The 16,352-nt window shown below is 43.9% G+C and overlaps 1 protein-coding gene and 1 long non-coding RNA gene across 4 annotated transcripts in view; one reads left to right on the forward strand and one right to left on the reverse strand.

Moving 5' to 3' along the window:
* LOC123001421 (uncharacterized) overlaps nt 1-1,838 on the reverse strand; it is a 50,164-nt gene extending 48,326 nt beyond the window's left edge. Inside the window, exon 1 of the long non-coding RNA XR_006410290.2 lies at nt 1,681-1,838. This is a non-coding gene — a long non-coding RNA (uncharacterized LOC123001421). The remainder of the gene's footprint in view (nt 1-1,680) is intronic.
* PLPPR1 (phospholipid phosphatase related 1) overlaps nt 1-16,352 on the forward strand; it is a 582,239-nt gene that overhangs the window by 321,044 nt on the left and 244,843 nt on the right. The window contains exon 1 of one of the 3 annotated variants that reach the window (XM_026506124.4): nt 8,445-8,851. The exons of the other annotated variants lie outside the window; for them this stretch is intronic. The gene's annotated coding sequence lies outside the window, so the exon portion shown is untranslated. Of the gene's footprint in view, nt 1-8,444; nt 8,852-16,352 lie in introns of those variants that run through there. 3 annotated transcript variants of the gene reach the window in all.

The raw sequence follows: 16,352 nt of genomic DNA on the forward strand, positions 1-16,352 counted from the left end.
AAGCCAGTCAGATCAGCCTGGCAGCCAGAGGGGTGACAGCTGTTCCAGGCACTTTTCCTGACTACCCTGTGGTGCAGGAGCCTCTGGGTGGGAGGCAGCTTTGTCCTGCCTAACTGCCAACGGACACCTGTCTGACCATGCAAAGCTGTGCTTGGCACGTGTACCCACGAGACTTGGGTGGAGCAAGGAGCTTCCAACAGCACTATCATCTTCAGGGGCCTAGAGAAGCTGACAGTAAGGAGAACTCAGACCAGCCTTAGTTGGATATTGACAGCAGTGGTGGTTATAGAGTAGGGCTGGGCCTGAGGCCAAATGAGTTGGCAGGGTCTGCCTGGCCTCTGTCTTGCCCCCTTCAGCTCCATCTGTCTAATAGTGGATGTCAGCCTTGAAGGGTGCCAGCCTTTGAATCTGGCAATTCAGAAAAGGGGAAGAGGACATAGAAGATGTATGCTCATGGTGGAAGACTGCCTAAAATGTTCAGGGCTAGAAATCAGCCACAGAGTGACCAGAGATATCCTTTAAACACTGTCCCCATCCTTTGCTAGTTTTCCCTTTTGTCTGTCATTATTATTTTTAAAGAGATGCCAAAATTAACATATCTATAAAGACATTTGCGATGGGGCCAGGGAATGAAGACCTAATTCAAAATGACTTAAGCAAAAATGAATTATTTGCTCAAGTTACCTAAAAGTCCTTGAAAAGTGATACTTTAAGGCATGGCTAGGTTCAGGGGTTCAAAATCATATAAAGGCCTCTCTCCCGGCATTCCTACACTTAGAGCATTTTAAATGCTTAGAATCCCAGTAAAAGGAGACATTTTTCTTTCCTGTTAGCAAAAGTCCTGGATTTTAATTTACTTTTCCCGGTTTGGATCTTTTTCCATCTCTGAGACATTATAAGGCTAGGGCAATGGGAGTTTCTGATTAACTAGGTTGGGTCTATGCCCATGCTTGGAAGTGCGAGAGATTTTATATCCCCAAACTACATGGAATAGTGGTTGAAGAATGGTGGTTTGTTAGAGGAAATATGGATACCATTACTGGTAAAAGAGAGAATATTGCAAGCCAAGATAACAGACACCTAACCTCACTGAATCTTTGGTTTACCAAGCCATGTAGACTAAGGGCAAATAATTCTGATGAAGATTATCTGCTGCTGCTGCTGCTGCTGCTGTTAATTATCATTGGTATCCTATGAAAAGATAACATAGTATAGTTCTATGATTCAGTAATTTTCCTGGTTTTCCTAGTCAGAAGAGTGATTTAGGCACTTCGCTAGGTTAGCGTATTACTTACGTTATAAGGGCTATGGGATGATCCAACGCCCAGGAGACATACTCTTAAAAAGTTTCCTCAAGCAACTTTATGTCATAACTCATATCAACATCAAAGTTAGATGGTTAAAATAAAATTCTCATGATTATACTCTACTATTCCAGTAACACTTTAAGGTTGTTTTTAATAAGCTCTCCAGACATTTTTCTCTTACACCTTTTGTGGAATTGTTATTTTATCAAATACATTTATAAATTAAAAATAACTTAATACACACTCAGAATATTAGGCATAAGTTCCTCAGAGTCCTATCTGGAATTCTTGACCTAAAATTCTCCAATTACATTGGCACCGAACATTTAACACATATTGGCTAAATAAAAGAATGAATGAATAACGATCTTACCTGATATGTTACCCAGGGTTATACCCAGGTATATCCTCAAAAGTGGAATTGCTGGATCATATGGTCATTTTATTTTTTAACTTTTGGAGGACCTGCTATGCTGTTTTCCATAGTGTCTGCACCATTTTAGATGCCCACCAGTAGTGCACAGGGTTCTAATTTCTCCACATCCTTGTCTGTGGCCCCAGCAAACTAATACAAAGAGGAATTGCACTGAATTGTAAATTGCTTTGAGGGAGTGAAATTTTTAGATAGGCTGAATTTTGTAACTTTGGGCTGAATGTGTAAAAATGCTCAGCCAGCAGCCAAATGTGTATTAGTTCAACTCAGTAGAGGCGTTGTTCCTATATTGGGACCTACGTAAAAATGTATTCTCTTTTTTTTATTGGGGTTTTTATCTTTAGAGTGGCAGTTTTCTTAAGGTGCTAGTTATAATTAGAATATGTTTACCTGCCCTATTTTAACGGGCAGGAATATTGTGCTCACACTATTTTTTTTCATTTTCCTTTAAAATATTCCTCTCATTAAACTTCTAGGGCTGCACAAGTCAGTTTTAGGCTAAAAATAGTAATGTTGCTATTGCTGCCACAGTTCCATGTGGAAACATAGCCAACTTTTTTACAGAAAAGGAAAAATAATTTTCTGAAAAATAATTTTTGTTAATTCTTAAGATAGCGTGAAAGTCACGCTGACAAGGAGTTCCTAAACTGACAACAGATTAAGATTTCCTGCGCCAATTTAATGGTTTTAATTATTTTCCTATAGGCAGGACAGAGGCAGGATTCTTTAGGTTCTTTATAACAAACACATTGCTGGTGACAGAGGTGAAGAGCAGAAAATGAAGAATTAGACTCGGGGTTGGCAAACGACAGCTAGTGGGCCAAATCCAGCACACGACCTGTTTTTGTAAAAGAGAGAAAGAAATTGGAACACAGCCATTCTCCTTCTTTTATGCATTGTCTGTGGCGACAGAGTTGAGTACTTGCGACAGAGACCTCATGGTCCAAAAAGCCTAAAATAGATGCTATTGTGGAATAGCTTGTTGATCTTTATAGAATCAGCTTGTTGATCCCAGGGCTAGACTCTTAATAAGTGATGACTGAGTAATTTAAAAGTAATTTTAAAGATGAGAAAAATGAGAACATTAATATTATTGAGAGTGAAGGGTTCCATGTTGGCAGCATAGGGCAGACTGAAGAAGAGAAATAGATGGGCCCTGGCAGACTAGCCTCTCCTAGATTCTGTAGAGTCAGCAGACAGAAGATCCTAGCCGTGGAATGTTTACAATATGTGAAGTACGAGGCAGGTGGAGTCATGATTCTAACAATTCCTGGTGATGTTTCCAAGAAAAGATAACAAGCATGGCACCAGGGGTGAAACCAAACAGTAGGGGAATCAATGGTAGGTATCTGGGACTCACTTGTGGGGACGTGGAGCACTAGGTAGAATTTCCAGCAACAAATGTGCATGGATCCTGAGGGCTGGGCCATATGAGGTAGTAACCTAGAATACAAATCATGGTATATGGGGGAACCCAGAAATCAGAGCAGATGCAATAGCAACCAGCATTAGTTCTAGTGTGAGTGCAATGAGTCCGTAAATAAGAAAAGATTCTTGACATCTGTATCAGTCAGAGTCCCAGCAAGAAACACAGGGCACCCTCCAATGAAGATTATCTGAGGAGAGCACCAGGGCTGGTCTGTGTGATTGATAGCATGTGGCAGAAGTGATGGTGTGTTACTTCTGAGACTAGGTTGGAAAAGACTGCAGCTTCTGTCTTGGGATCTCTCTTTCTCCGGGATCTCAAGAAACTCTTTTACTGGTTGCATGAATGAGAGAGGAAACATAAACATAACACCAATCACCTGGTCCTTCCATTCTCCTACCCCCCTGGCTCAGGATGGTTGTGATTGGAGCTGAGACCTTTTATAGTTTAATCTACCCCTCCCCCCTACTCTGCATCCCCAAATTCCCATCCATGAACGCAGAACCAACTTCTTACTGGTCCGTCTCACCCAACACAGTAATAATAGAAGTACTGGGCGGGAGATTCTGGGGGTGGTCCTTTTCACTTTTTGGATGGTTTCTTTTGAAGAGAAAAAGAGTTCTAACCATTATTGCCTCAATTCATCCTACTTAGGGGGAAAGTTAAATAAATTAGAACATTATTCTGGCTGGATTAGGAAGCTATCCTTTGACTAATACTGCACATCGAGCCAGAATTTTTCTGAACCAGAACAGTTAGAATGTGCTTGATTTATATGTTTTCAAAGGGTTAAAAACTACCTCCAGAAGCCTGTTTTGCCTTTCTCATCCAATGTCCAGTTTTAGATAATCACATACACAAAACCTTAAAAAATAGCGTCTGTCGACTTCATCATCTTTGAGGAGTACCAAATGTCATGGTACTTGGGAGTCTTTTTCAAAGTGAACATGTCACCAGGGCGAAATTTATTTTTGGCTGTGTATTTATTCATTCACTCTTCAAACATTTACTGAACCTATACCACTTGCTTACTTTCTTGAGGTACCAGGACCATAAAAAAGAAATAAACCTCTGCCCTTGAATGGCTCACAACCAACCTAAGTGGGGGTAAGTCAGACATAAAAAGAGGACTTAATGTGTCAATAAGGTAATGGAGATATTTTTGTCATCTTTTTTTTAACCTTAAACATATACAACTTTTATTTGTCAGTCATACCCCAATTAAGCTGAAAAAAGTTTGTTTCTTTTTTTTCCACATTTTTTTGAGTATAGCCGACACACAATGTTCTATTAGTTTCAGGTGTACCACATATATAATGGAATATTACTCAGCCACGAAAAAGGATAAGCTCTTGCCATTTGTTATGACATGGATTGTCCTAGAGAGTATTATGCTAAGTGAAATAAGACAGAGAAAGACAAATACCATATGATTCATTTATATGTAGAATCTAAAAACAAATGAATAAACAAACCAAAAGCAGAAATAAACGTGTAAATACAGAGAACAAATTGATGATTGCCAGAGGGGCAGGGGTAGAGGATGGGCAAAATGGGTGAAGGGGAGTGGGAGATACAAGCTTCCAGGTATGGAATGAACAAGTCGTGGGAATAAAAAGTATAGCATAGGGAATAAAATCAATGGTACCGTAATAGTGTTGTATGGTGACAGTAGCTATACTTGTGGTGAGCAGAGCATAATGTATAAACTTGTTGAATCACTAAGTTTTGTAATGGTTTTTGATATTCACGGGAACATTTTTATCCTTATAATAATAAATCGCTAGTTTAGCCCTTACTAAAAAATGCTTGGCATTTTTACCGAACAAGAAAGTGTGGTCATATACATGAAATTTCCACAAGAAGAAAAAAATTATAAATCTATTTGTCTCATTAGGGTGATATTTGAAAATAACTAAAATTATAGGTAGAACAATTCAAATGGAAGTGGTAAGTGTGTTTCATAATTATTAGAAAATATTAGAGCAGAATTTATGCATATAACAGAGTTGTTATATTATTTCAGCAATATATAACTTGATGGAATTGCTTTCATACAATTTTTTAAGAACTGAAACATCACTATAGCATCTATAACTTTGGAGAGTTTTATGTTCAAACATTGTATCTATTACTGGTTTTAATTAATTCGAAAATTTTTTGTATTGAAACTACGTTTTGAATAGCTAGCTCTATTTAAAATTTAATAACTAGCTCTTTTTAAAAAATATAATTTCATACATAGCTGGGCAACCATACTGGGTTATTTTGCTGATGTACAAGGTGGGGCGATTAGATGTGTGTGTTTGTTGGTGGAGAGAGGTGCAAAGTTTAGGGATTGTCTACTAGGTAAGGGGATGAATTCTAAGTCTAAACTCTGAATTTAAGGAGCATTGAAAATACCTGAATACATGAGCCCCTGGAAATCTTACCATTAATTTCTCTCAAAACCATCTGCAGATGTGTGCATATTAATTGGCTTCGGGCATTCTGTTACCTAGGAGGAGTAACACATTAGATTGCTAAAATTAGAAGGAAGGCAAAAAAAAAAAAGTGAAAATGCAAAGCTTGGTGAGCCAGTGTAGGTGGGGTGTTGCAGCAAAAGACCCTGGCTGCAAAACGGGCAGAGCCCTCAATCTCTGAGAGATGTGAGTGACAAAAAGTGCTTGAGGCATATTACTGAAAAACAATGCTCCCCCACGCTTACGTCTAGCTCTGAGTGTGGAGGGGTGAGGGTTGGGGTTAGTCACCATTCACACTGCCACACATTTTTACAGCATGCTTTTCATTTCATGGATTTGAATACATCAGTGATCAGGGTGATGTGTGAGGGGGCGATGGAGGAAGCCAGAAGGAAAATTGGAAGGCAGTTGGCTTTCATCTGTTTTATTTGTTTAAGCTTAGGGAAAAAAAATTTCCTCAGCCTTTTTTTAAAAATCACAATAATGAAAATGTTAAAACCAAAATAATAAGAGCTACAAGTTACAGAGAGCTCGTTGCGCACTAAGCACTATTAAGTGTTTTTTGTACATCATCTAATGTCCCCTGTACTTCCTCTTCTCTCACCAAACAGTAAAATCTCTTCCAAAACTTCTAGTTCACCCTCTCCTAGCAGCACCATAAAGGGATTCCACTTTATTTGCAATTCCAATTTGTAAAGTCTCCTTCATCCTTGACCTTGTTGGAGCTTTGAGATTGTGAACAGGGTGTCCCTGAGCAGCAAAGGGAGTAGTGTCCCTTGCCTCCTCACCCAAGGCCAGCCTCAGACAAAGGAGAGTGTGCTTCTTGGCCAGGCAGCCCTGGACACTTATCATTGTAGAAAGAAGTGTCTCAGCACCATCTCTATTGACGGAACTACAGAGTTGAGACCTGCAACTACCTGAGCCCTGCCACTCTGTTCCAGGTCCCACCTACTTCTTGCATTCAGAGCCCTCACTCACCTGGTGCTTATGCATACAGTGCCAGGGCAGGGAGAACGGCTTTCCTGCCTCAAGGCCCTGCCAGTGCTAACACCCTGAAATTCCATTGAATGCTATTCACTGCTCTGGGGAGAATGTGGTAACAAGACAAGATCATCTGTCTTAGATGTCTTCCAAAAAGCCTGGTGCTAAGGGGGAAGACCTGAGAAAAGAGGCATGGAAGTAGGAGCCCCAAATATTGTGAGCGGTGCATTATAAGGACTTTGCTGCTTTTCAGGAGAACATGATCTCCTCCCCCTACCTGGTGGTTAGAGACTCAGACTTACTGTTCTTTTAGCAAAGAGATGCTGCAGTTCTATTCCTTTGAAAGAGCTACTGAAAGAATGAACCAGCCACTAGCACTCAGGGCACTTTAGCTTTCAAAGAACTTTCCCTTTCTCTTGCTTTTTTTCCTTCCTCCCTTCCTTCCTTCCTTCGTGTCTTTTCTCCTAAACTTTGCTTTTGTTGGTGGTATTTAGACATGCTGTTTTCTCTCCTCTGGGTGTGCTCTTAGGTTAGATCTAATTGTCCTGCTGTTCCAGTGTCACTCGGCATTATTATTGGGAAGATGAATGGGATGGGGGTCAGAGTTCAGCAAGTAGGCATCTGCTCGCTTACACTGCATAGAAGTGCTCAGAGGTGATCTTTAATGAAAGCTTGGAAAAGATTTGCACAGAGTAGACTGTCTTCTATCCCTCCAAAGCTGGGATGACCAAAAGGTAGTCCTCCTCTGGAGGGACCAAAAATGAATAAACAGGACAGGACGTAATAATAAATTTGCAAGGAGTTCCCTGCTTGGGCTGTTTTTTCTTCTGTTGGAGAGAAAATGGAGGGAAAAACAGGGTGATTAAACAGGAAGGAGGTTGAAAATGGAAGCTCCTGACTGGGTCCGAACCACTATCCTGTTTTGCTCTTAGAACGATCTTACCAAAGAAGTTTCCACTCCACTTGCAAAGCCTCTCACCTAGCCTCTCCCCTGGCCTCAGGTTACTGTGCCATAGCCCTAGAGGGCTCAGGTTCTCCCAGTGGACTCTCTTCGTGTTGACAGTTCTTACACTTTACCAAGCAGCTAGAATCCCCACTCTGGAAGAATTGCTTTGGCATTGGAGGCAAGGGGGACAATGGATCTATTGTTCTTTTGGCCTTCTTGAATAGGGCAAATGTCTCCTCCATCTAACCTTGTCATCAAAGGAGGCTGAATATGGAGCCCTAAGAGACTCATCTTCCTTCGACTCCTGCTTTGTTCCTTGGAAGAGGGTTTTGCGTACCTTCCCCGCCCTCGCCCCATCAAACCTGTTTTGGGACTCGAATAGACAGTTGCCTTTTTCTGCTCTTTACAGAGTGGAAGTTGGGAGGGGAAGAAAGAAGCACAGACCAGAAACTCATTTCAGTTTAGGTACGACCTGCTGCCTGTGATTCCTTCCGGGCTGGGGAGACCATCACGGTCCCCCCGCAGTACAGAGGCAAGAGAGCGGGGCCAGGAACCCCGGCGCAGGCACTACAAATACAAATACACCCAAAGGAGAACCCGGCGTTACCCGGACTCGCAGCTGAAGCGGTCTTCTAGGATGGGTCGGGATCCCGTCACCGGCTTCCCGCACCGCAGGCGCAGGGAGTCCCCGCTCACGGCGCGCCTTTGCGGGTGGGTTTCCCTGCTGCCTTCCGGGAACCCGACCGAACCCCCTGCTGCTCGGGTGGGCGCAGTCTTGCCCGCCTCAATCCGCAGCTAGCCCTCCTCCCTCTGCCTGCGCTCCGGAGTGAGCGCTCGGTGTCCTTCTCTGAGCATGCGCAGCCTGGCGCCCTCCCCGCCTCTTCCCCCCGCCTCCCCGCCGCTCGCTACCCGCTCCCCGCCAGCCTTTTGCTCCTTCCTTTCATTAAACAAACAGGAGATCCTGAAACCTGGACCCTGTGCTAGCGGCAGCGCGAAGAGGAGGCGGAGGAGGAGGCAGAGCGCGGGATGTGCGCCCAGAGGGATCTGTGATCCCGCGCCTCCCCCCCGCCCCACGCGCGCGCGCACACACACTCACACCCGCACTCACATATACACACACTCGCACAAACACACACTCGTACACGCCCGCGCCGCGCGCTCGCCGGCTTGCTCTCCCACGCAGGCGGAATGCAGCAGAGCCTGGGGAGCGTGTCTCCGGCCGCCGCGTGAATGCACCTCGCCCCCGGCAGCCGGACGGCCCAGTAGGGCGCGCGGGAGGACGCTCCTCCACGAGAGGTGAGTGGGGCGCCGCAACGGCGGGAGGCTCCCGGACGCCGAGGCGCGGGGGGGCGGGTAGGCTCCGTGCCGGACGAGGCGGAGCAGGTGGCCCAAACCCAGCTTGCGGGTTTCCAGGTGCAGATGAAGGCAGCGCCCGGGCTGTGCAGGGGGAAAGGGCGATCCCAGGGAGGATCGCCTCCTGCGAGGTGTCAGATGGACCTAGCAGAAAGCTACACCCTCCTTGCTCGTAAACTTTCCTCCCCTGTCATTTGGGAAACGTGGAGACAAAGGGGGCGTGGAGGCTCCGTCGGTCCGGTTCCACCCTCCTGGCTGCATTCGGGGCTGCGACGGGAGCCGGCGTGCGGGCGGGGGCGCCCTGCAGGTAGCTGGTGCCAAGTCCTCCCGCCTGGGCGGGGGTTGGGGTTTCTCACCCCGGCTGTAAGCGTCGCCTTTGATTTCCCCTCAGGCGTGGGCACCTGTCATCCCGCCCCAGCCGCACAGCCTAGGCGCGTCGTAGTGTGTGGGGGGGGTGTCACCTGAAGAATTGGAAGGGTAGCCTTTGGCTTTCTTATTCAGCGCTCGTGCCAGAGGCGCCGGGGTGAGGCTCGGGTCAGTGCGGGGATGAATGATGAGTTACTGAAAGGCTTGCCATAATCACCTCCTGGAAACGTTGGGCGCCGGGATCTCTCCTCCCCCCGGGAAGGTGCTGTCTTCACGCAGACCAAGGCGGCAGCCCTGGGAGCTGGGTTGGGGCTGCTGTGGCGGCAGCTGCAGCTGGGGGAAGCTGGGGCTTTATTTTTGCGCTGGGGTTTTATGACACACACAGGTGGACTATGTGGAGGATTCTGGGTTATTTCTCTTTGTGGGGATATCGTTTTCCCTTTTAACCTCTTTCGCGGGAGGGATTCTCTGCAGCCTGGTGTGTAGCTGGTGGGCAGGCACCGTTGTGAATATCTCTGAGGTCCCAGGGAAGAGGTCCCCAGAAAAGGATTTCCTAAAATGCCAGCCCCATTGGGGCGGGGCCTCAGAGTGCGGAGCGCCTGCCGGCACCTGGGAATCGCCTCAAATCTAATGGCCCTTTGAAACAGCAGAGACTGAGTCAGCGTTTGAGGAGTCCAGGACTGGGACAAAGGGGACTGGAAGAGGGACAGATGATGGGTATTTAGGATAGGAGTGACTAGAAGCTGATAGGCAGGAAGAGGTCCAGTGTGAGGCAAGGTACCCTGCAGGCTTCACTGAATTCATATGCCCCTTCTCCTGTGGATGGTGGCTTTTATTCGTGGATGGGACTCTAATATGGAGATTTCTGGAATGTCACATCTGGAGTAGAAAAGACTTGATTATTCCTGAGCTAACCTTTAGCACAATCACAGATTAGTTCTTTAAGTCTGGAGAGTGCCATGTGCCAAAGTTTCTTCATCTTGACATTTTGTTTCTACCTGGGATGTGCAGATAGGTATATTTTTGGCTTTTCTATACCTCAAGACCTTGGAAGAGGAGAGTGTGGGGAACCTGGAAGCCAAGCTGATGCTGACAGAAGAAAACACTAGAAGCTCAGATCCAGAACTTGTGGCTATGGGTTGTCAGAGTGTTCTCTTCATTTTAAGATGATAGGTGGAGGCCGTCTCTCTGCTGTTCTGCGGACCTTTTTTAATTTTAATTTTTAACATTTTGTAGCTTCTTTGAAGTGGGAGAAAGCATAATATACATGAAGCTAATTGAGAAAGTTCACAGATAAAAGAGACTTTGACTCACAAGTCAATATAGCCAAAGGTGAAGAAGTTTTTGAGAAAGAAAAAAAAGGGGGTAGGGGGATTGGGAAAGGAATGCATATTATTAAAACAGCTTCGTTTATATGATTTTTAAAAAGTTTTTATTCAAATTCCAGTTAGTTAACACACAGTGTAATATTAGTTTTGGATGTACAATATAGTACACTTCCATACATACAGCTTTTATACTTTTTAAAAAGCATTTAGTAAGATAGAAATCTGAAAGCTTTTTCTTCTTTTTTTTAAACAACTAGTGAAGTGAAGACCTTTCCACAAATATTTTCAAGTTGATATTGGCATAGAGGTGGTTTAAATATAATTATCAGCATTTGTCCTTTTTATTTTGTGGTGAACCCTCTCATCATTTACTTTGCAAAACTTGGCAAGGAAAAATTAAAAAAAAATTTTTTTTTTTGCTTTTTATTAGTGCTCTTTTTTCTCTCTTTATGATTATTTCCTCTTCCTACATTTGCAAGCTCAGTTCATTTTGATTATATTCAGATTCTATTTTAAGTGTTTATTGACCACCTATCCCACATTTAGCATTGGAAGTCATATAAAAATGTAGAACATAGTTCTGGGCCTCAAAGGTTTTATGCTCTACTTGTAGATACAAGATTAACACACGTAAAATAATTAGAGAGTAGGATAGCTCTGTACTGTGCAGTGAGTTCTTAACATGTATGCTGTATACTCCATCCTCCCTCCTGGATTTTCTCAACATTCAGAAAACACACATCAGCACTTATTATGTGCTGGAGGCTGGGGGAAAAAAACCAAAAAAACCCAAAAATACAAGGAAGCAAAAAATAGTCCCAGATTTCAAGGTGGGGGAAATAGGTATTTAGCTAAGTATGGTGCAGTCTGTTTAACTGTTATAATTATAGGTTAAATCGAATGCCAGTAGTACAGATGTGTGTTTGTTTGTTTTTCTTCCCCTGGGGTTTTGAGTCATTTTTGAAAAATGAATAGTCTTATACCAGGTAGGGAAGGACAGAAAGGACAGTCCAAGCAGAGGGAATGTGTGAAAGTGCCAGTGAATTAGGGTAACTGTAAGCCATCCCGTGTGGCTAGAGCACAGGGTGCTGGAGTGTAGATACAGAGATAAACAGCAGCTGGGTAACGTTAATTGACAACTAATGTTGTGGAGTCTGTGTTTGGATAGAGATATGCCCAGGATGCTATAAAAGCACAAAGGAAGGGCACCTTCCTAAAGGAGGGTAAGTAGATCAAGAAGCTTTCTTAGGGAGGTTGACGTGGGCTGAGTCTTGAAGGACAAAGGAGAAGAGAAGGGCTTTCCAGCCAGAAAAAACTATATGAGAACTGGAAGTAGTTCTGTGTGGCTGTGGTGAGAGAAGTGGGTTCTAAGCTCCATGGAATAGCAAACAATCATGGCAGAGATCAACTGTGAATGGAAATGTCCCAAGCAAAAGAGCTTCAGTTTTATCCAGAAGACTTGGAAAGAGTTTGAAAGAAAGTTTGAGAAATGATCAGGTTTGCATTTGAGAAAGATGACTGTGACCACAGTGTGGAGGATGGATTGGAGGTGGAGAGACTGAAGACAGGGAGCTGATTGTGGAAATATCGGTGTGAAATGATGAGGATGGTGGCAGTGGCATGGAAAGGAGGAGATGTGTCTGGGAGACAAGTGGAAAAAGTAAACCCTGCTCATCTAAGAAGGGCCTCCTGCCTGTGCTCCCATCCTACCTTCTACTTCCCCAGCATTCACTTGTGTGGCTCTCCTTTCTATATTTTGAGGGAAATGTATTCACAGCTGAATCTCCAGCATTCATCACAGTCTTGGTACGGAGTAGGAACTCAATAAATATTTGTTGAATGAAAGACTAAATCAGTGAATGTGAAATCCAGTCATGAGGTGATGATCTCTCTGTTAGAAGAGTAGGAGCTAAATCATGACTTCATTTCTCCAGGGTGATCACCCTTTGGGAGGTCAGTGACGAAATGATCCAGGGAGAACTCCCTCTATGAAGAACTTTCCTATGAAGTGCCAATAAGAAGCAACATTGTGACATCACACTTTTTATATTTAAAAAATTATATCATCAGCCCACTGTGGAAGCAACAGAACTTAGCACAGTTCCTGATTCAGTAGGCTGGCAGTAAATGTGAATTCCTCTTTCCTTCCCCCTTACTTGTCAGACTTTCCTGATTTTATGTGCTTTGCTCAAACTTTTAAGATAGTCTGGAGGTAGGGAGTCTGTAAACCACAGGGTCTCATCTGAAGAGCTCATGACATCTTGGCATCCGGGAATGAGGGCCAGACAACCCATGTTCCAACAATGCAGCCCTGGAAATTGGGTCCCTTAACTGAACCAAACCCAAGCATATTGAGTTCGTCTTAAAATTATAATAGAAGACGTCAGAACGGATAAAAAACATGAGAATTTGTTTTCAGGTTGACTACAGGAGATGAAAGAGGAGTATCAAAGATAGCAATTTGTGTTTGACCTTTGAATGGGTGGTGGCAGAGCAGGGGGGAGGGAGGTTAGCTCAGAAAAGTGAAAGTCTCAACACCGTGTTGTGGACATTGATTTGGGGGTGGCATTGTGCACATCCTGGAAAGCACATAGTACGGATCTGAGGGTAGAGTGATTTCACAGTAAATTCCAAGTATTGTTTTTATTAAGGGAAATGGAGAGAGCAGGAGATCATAGAGCCAAAAACTAAATCTCAGCATTTAGCAAAATTTAGGGAGGGAGGAGAGCAACAAGTACCATGAGAAGTACTAATAGTTTGTCCCAAGTTACCAAGCCAGTAAGTGGCAGAATCAGGTCTTAATTTTAATATCCTATAAACTGTCTCTCCTTATCAAGTGTGTAGATTATCAGGTTGATTTTAAGTGCAGAGGTGTTGAAAAGATTGGAAACAGGGAACTGAAAAAAGACAGTAAAGAGGGGTTCACTGTGACCATTAGGATAGCAGTGTTAGTAAGTATAGCAGTGTGCTCAGAAGCCATATTTCCAGGGGTTGAGTGGGGAACAGGAGGTAAGAAAATCCAGGCAAGGAGAACCTATCAGTCATTTGTGAAGTCTGGTGAGGGAAGAGTTACGGGGCCATAGGGAGAAGAAGGTAGAGTGAACCTCAGACACGGTTTTTATCAAGGGGGAGCTGGGGGGGGAGAGCTGGTGTCTAAAGAGAACAAACGGTGTGGAAAATGAGAGCAGGAGAGAAGAGACAAAGGAGGAAGGACACCTCTTTCCAAGAGCATAAGAGGATGGATTTGAGAAAAGATGTGGAGTGTGCTCCTCTTTCCCATAACTAAATAACTGAGGTGCTTGCTACAGCCCAGAGAATCCAGATCCTTGAGTGTCCTGGAAACTCAAGGAGCCTCTGAGTGCTGTACTCTAAGGGTGTCACTTGGGCATACAGGACGATGAACCTTGTTTAGGCAGCACAGTGGCCAAGAGCACAGACTCTGGAGTGAGACACGCTGTATTTGAATTTTGGCTCCGCCACTCAGCTGTGTGACTTTGGGCACATAGTTTACTTCTCTGTGCTTCAAATTACTCTTACCTGTAATATGGTGATAACCATCTTAACCCATCAGATAGAATTAATATTTGTAAAGCTTGGCACAGAGTAAGTGCTCACTATACAGTGGGTATTATGTGTGACAGCAGTGAGGTCACAAACATAAAGCTTTGTTGTTATGCTCAGGACCCCAGTGACTGTGTGCTTTGGTGTTCATTTAAAAAAATTAGTTTGAGGGGCGCTTGGGTGGCTCAGTTGGTCAAGCATCTGCCTTTGGCTCAGGTCATGATCCCAGAGTCCTGGGATAGAGCATCGGGCTCCCTGCTCAGCAGGGAGTCGACTTCTCCCTCTGCCCCTAATCCTGCTCATGCTCTCTCTCTCACTCTCTCTTTCAAGTAAATAAATATAAAAATCCTAAAAAAAGAAATTAATTTGGTTGGTTATAAATAGCTGGCTCTAATCCTGTCTTCCTAAGTGCAGGAATTAAATCAGCAGACACAAATATGACAGGAGCAGAGTAGCGGCCCCCTCGTAAGCCCAGGCGGAGAAGCTGTGTGCTGGGTGTGTCTACTCATCACATTGTCCTAGTTGCCTCCTTCTAGTGCCTTTCTGGGGAGGATGAAAGTTTGTTTGCCTTAAGCGGTCCAAGCATTCTTCAGTCTCATAGGTATCACACAACAGCTACTTAGCTGTTTAGCAAATTGTTTGCAGGGAAGTGACTACATGTATTAATTATAACACCTCTTTGGTACTGAAGGATGTAAACTCTAAATATCTCAGATGTGAGATTTGCAATATTTCTTGGGAATTAAAAGCCTCCCATCTTTATGGAAAAGTGTGTGGTGTGTTCTAAAATCGCATCCCAGTGGGAATGGAAACCCTACCATCTAGCTAATTGGCAACAGAGCAGTGACTGGAACCCAGGTCTGACTGTGACCCAGTGCTCTTTGCCTTATACTCTCCAAATACTTTTATTACTGCTCTATAATCAAAGACTGGTTTGGGGGGCACCTGGGTGGCTCAGCTGTTAAGTGTCTGCCTTCGGCTCAGGTCATGATCCCAGCGTCCTGGGATTGAGCCCTGCATTGGGCTCCCTGCTTGGCGGGAAGCCTGTTTCTCCCTCTCACACTCCCCTTGCTTGTGTTCCCTCTCTCGCTCTCTCTCTCTCTGTCAAATAAATAAATAAAATTAAAAAACAAAACAAAGACTGGTTATGTTTGTTTCATCTACCCCATTTATACTAAATACTGCACTTATGGTTCCCCAGTTGAGAATTTCCTTTGTTACCTTCAGGCCTTTGGCCATGCTGTTCTCTTTTTCTCGAACTCCATCCTTGCCTTCCCTAATTCCTTTAGTCCTTTAGGCCAAAGTGTCTTCCTAGGGAAGGTTGTCCTGGCCTTTTAGCACTAGGGTTGGCTTTTTTTTTCTATGTGTTTCTGTAGTCCTTAACTTTGTATTTTCAGCACCTCACAGAACACTCATCACGTAGTAACTGCTCAGTAAACATTGTGGATTGAATGGCTGGTACAGTGAATGAATCTTGTCCTTTTGAGTCATCGCTGATGTTCCAATAATGCAGCTTCATGTTGTAGAAAATCATGGACTTTGCAAGTTCACAGGGACCCTGGAAGGTTTCTAATCAGACTTCTAAGTGAAACAAGATGAAGAGACTGAGAACCAGAGAGGTTTAGTGACTCATCTGAGGCCATGTACCCAAGTACTGTGAGGACTGGCGCCAGAGGCCAGTTACTGATTTCAGATGCAGGGTCTACCTAGGGGCCTGGATCAGGGTGAGCTGAGGGAGGTAGAGTTAGGTAAGTGCATGGTTAGTTCCTATCTTTGTTTAAAATGTTGACTTTTTGTTTATCATGGATTTTTGGCAATAATTTTGAATTTTTTAAAAAATCGCATTAAAATATTGTTTATCTTGATTACTGAATTTTTTGGCTTCTTTCCCAATTTGCCTCCAATGCGAGTGCCCCACTGGCCTCACCTTGATTCCAGCCGTGCCCTTCACAAAGTGGGAGGAAGAATATTTCATAGCCTCCCAACACTAGTGCGAGAATGCAGTTATACTACGTATGGCATGGGCCCTAATTGGAAATATTAAAAGAAACGCCATTCAACATGATGGTGGGAACTGTTAATAAATGTTTCATGACCTGGCTGATCTGCAATTAGTTAACATTACATTCACAGTATAAAGCAAGGCCAAAAGGAAAAAAATGAAGTTGAATAAAAGCTCTATCTACCTA

Source organism: Ursus arctos, unplaced genomic scaffold (assembly GCF_023065955.2).
Source record: "Ursus arctos isolate Adak ecotype North America unplaced genomic scaffold, UrsArc2.0 scaffold_18, whole genome shotgun sequence".
NCBI lineage: Eukaryota > Metazoa > Chordata > Mammalia > Carnivora > Ursidae > Ursus > Ursus arctos.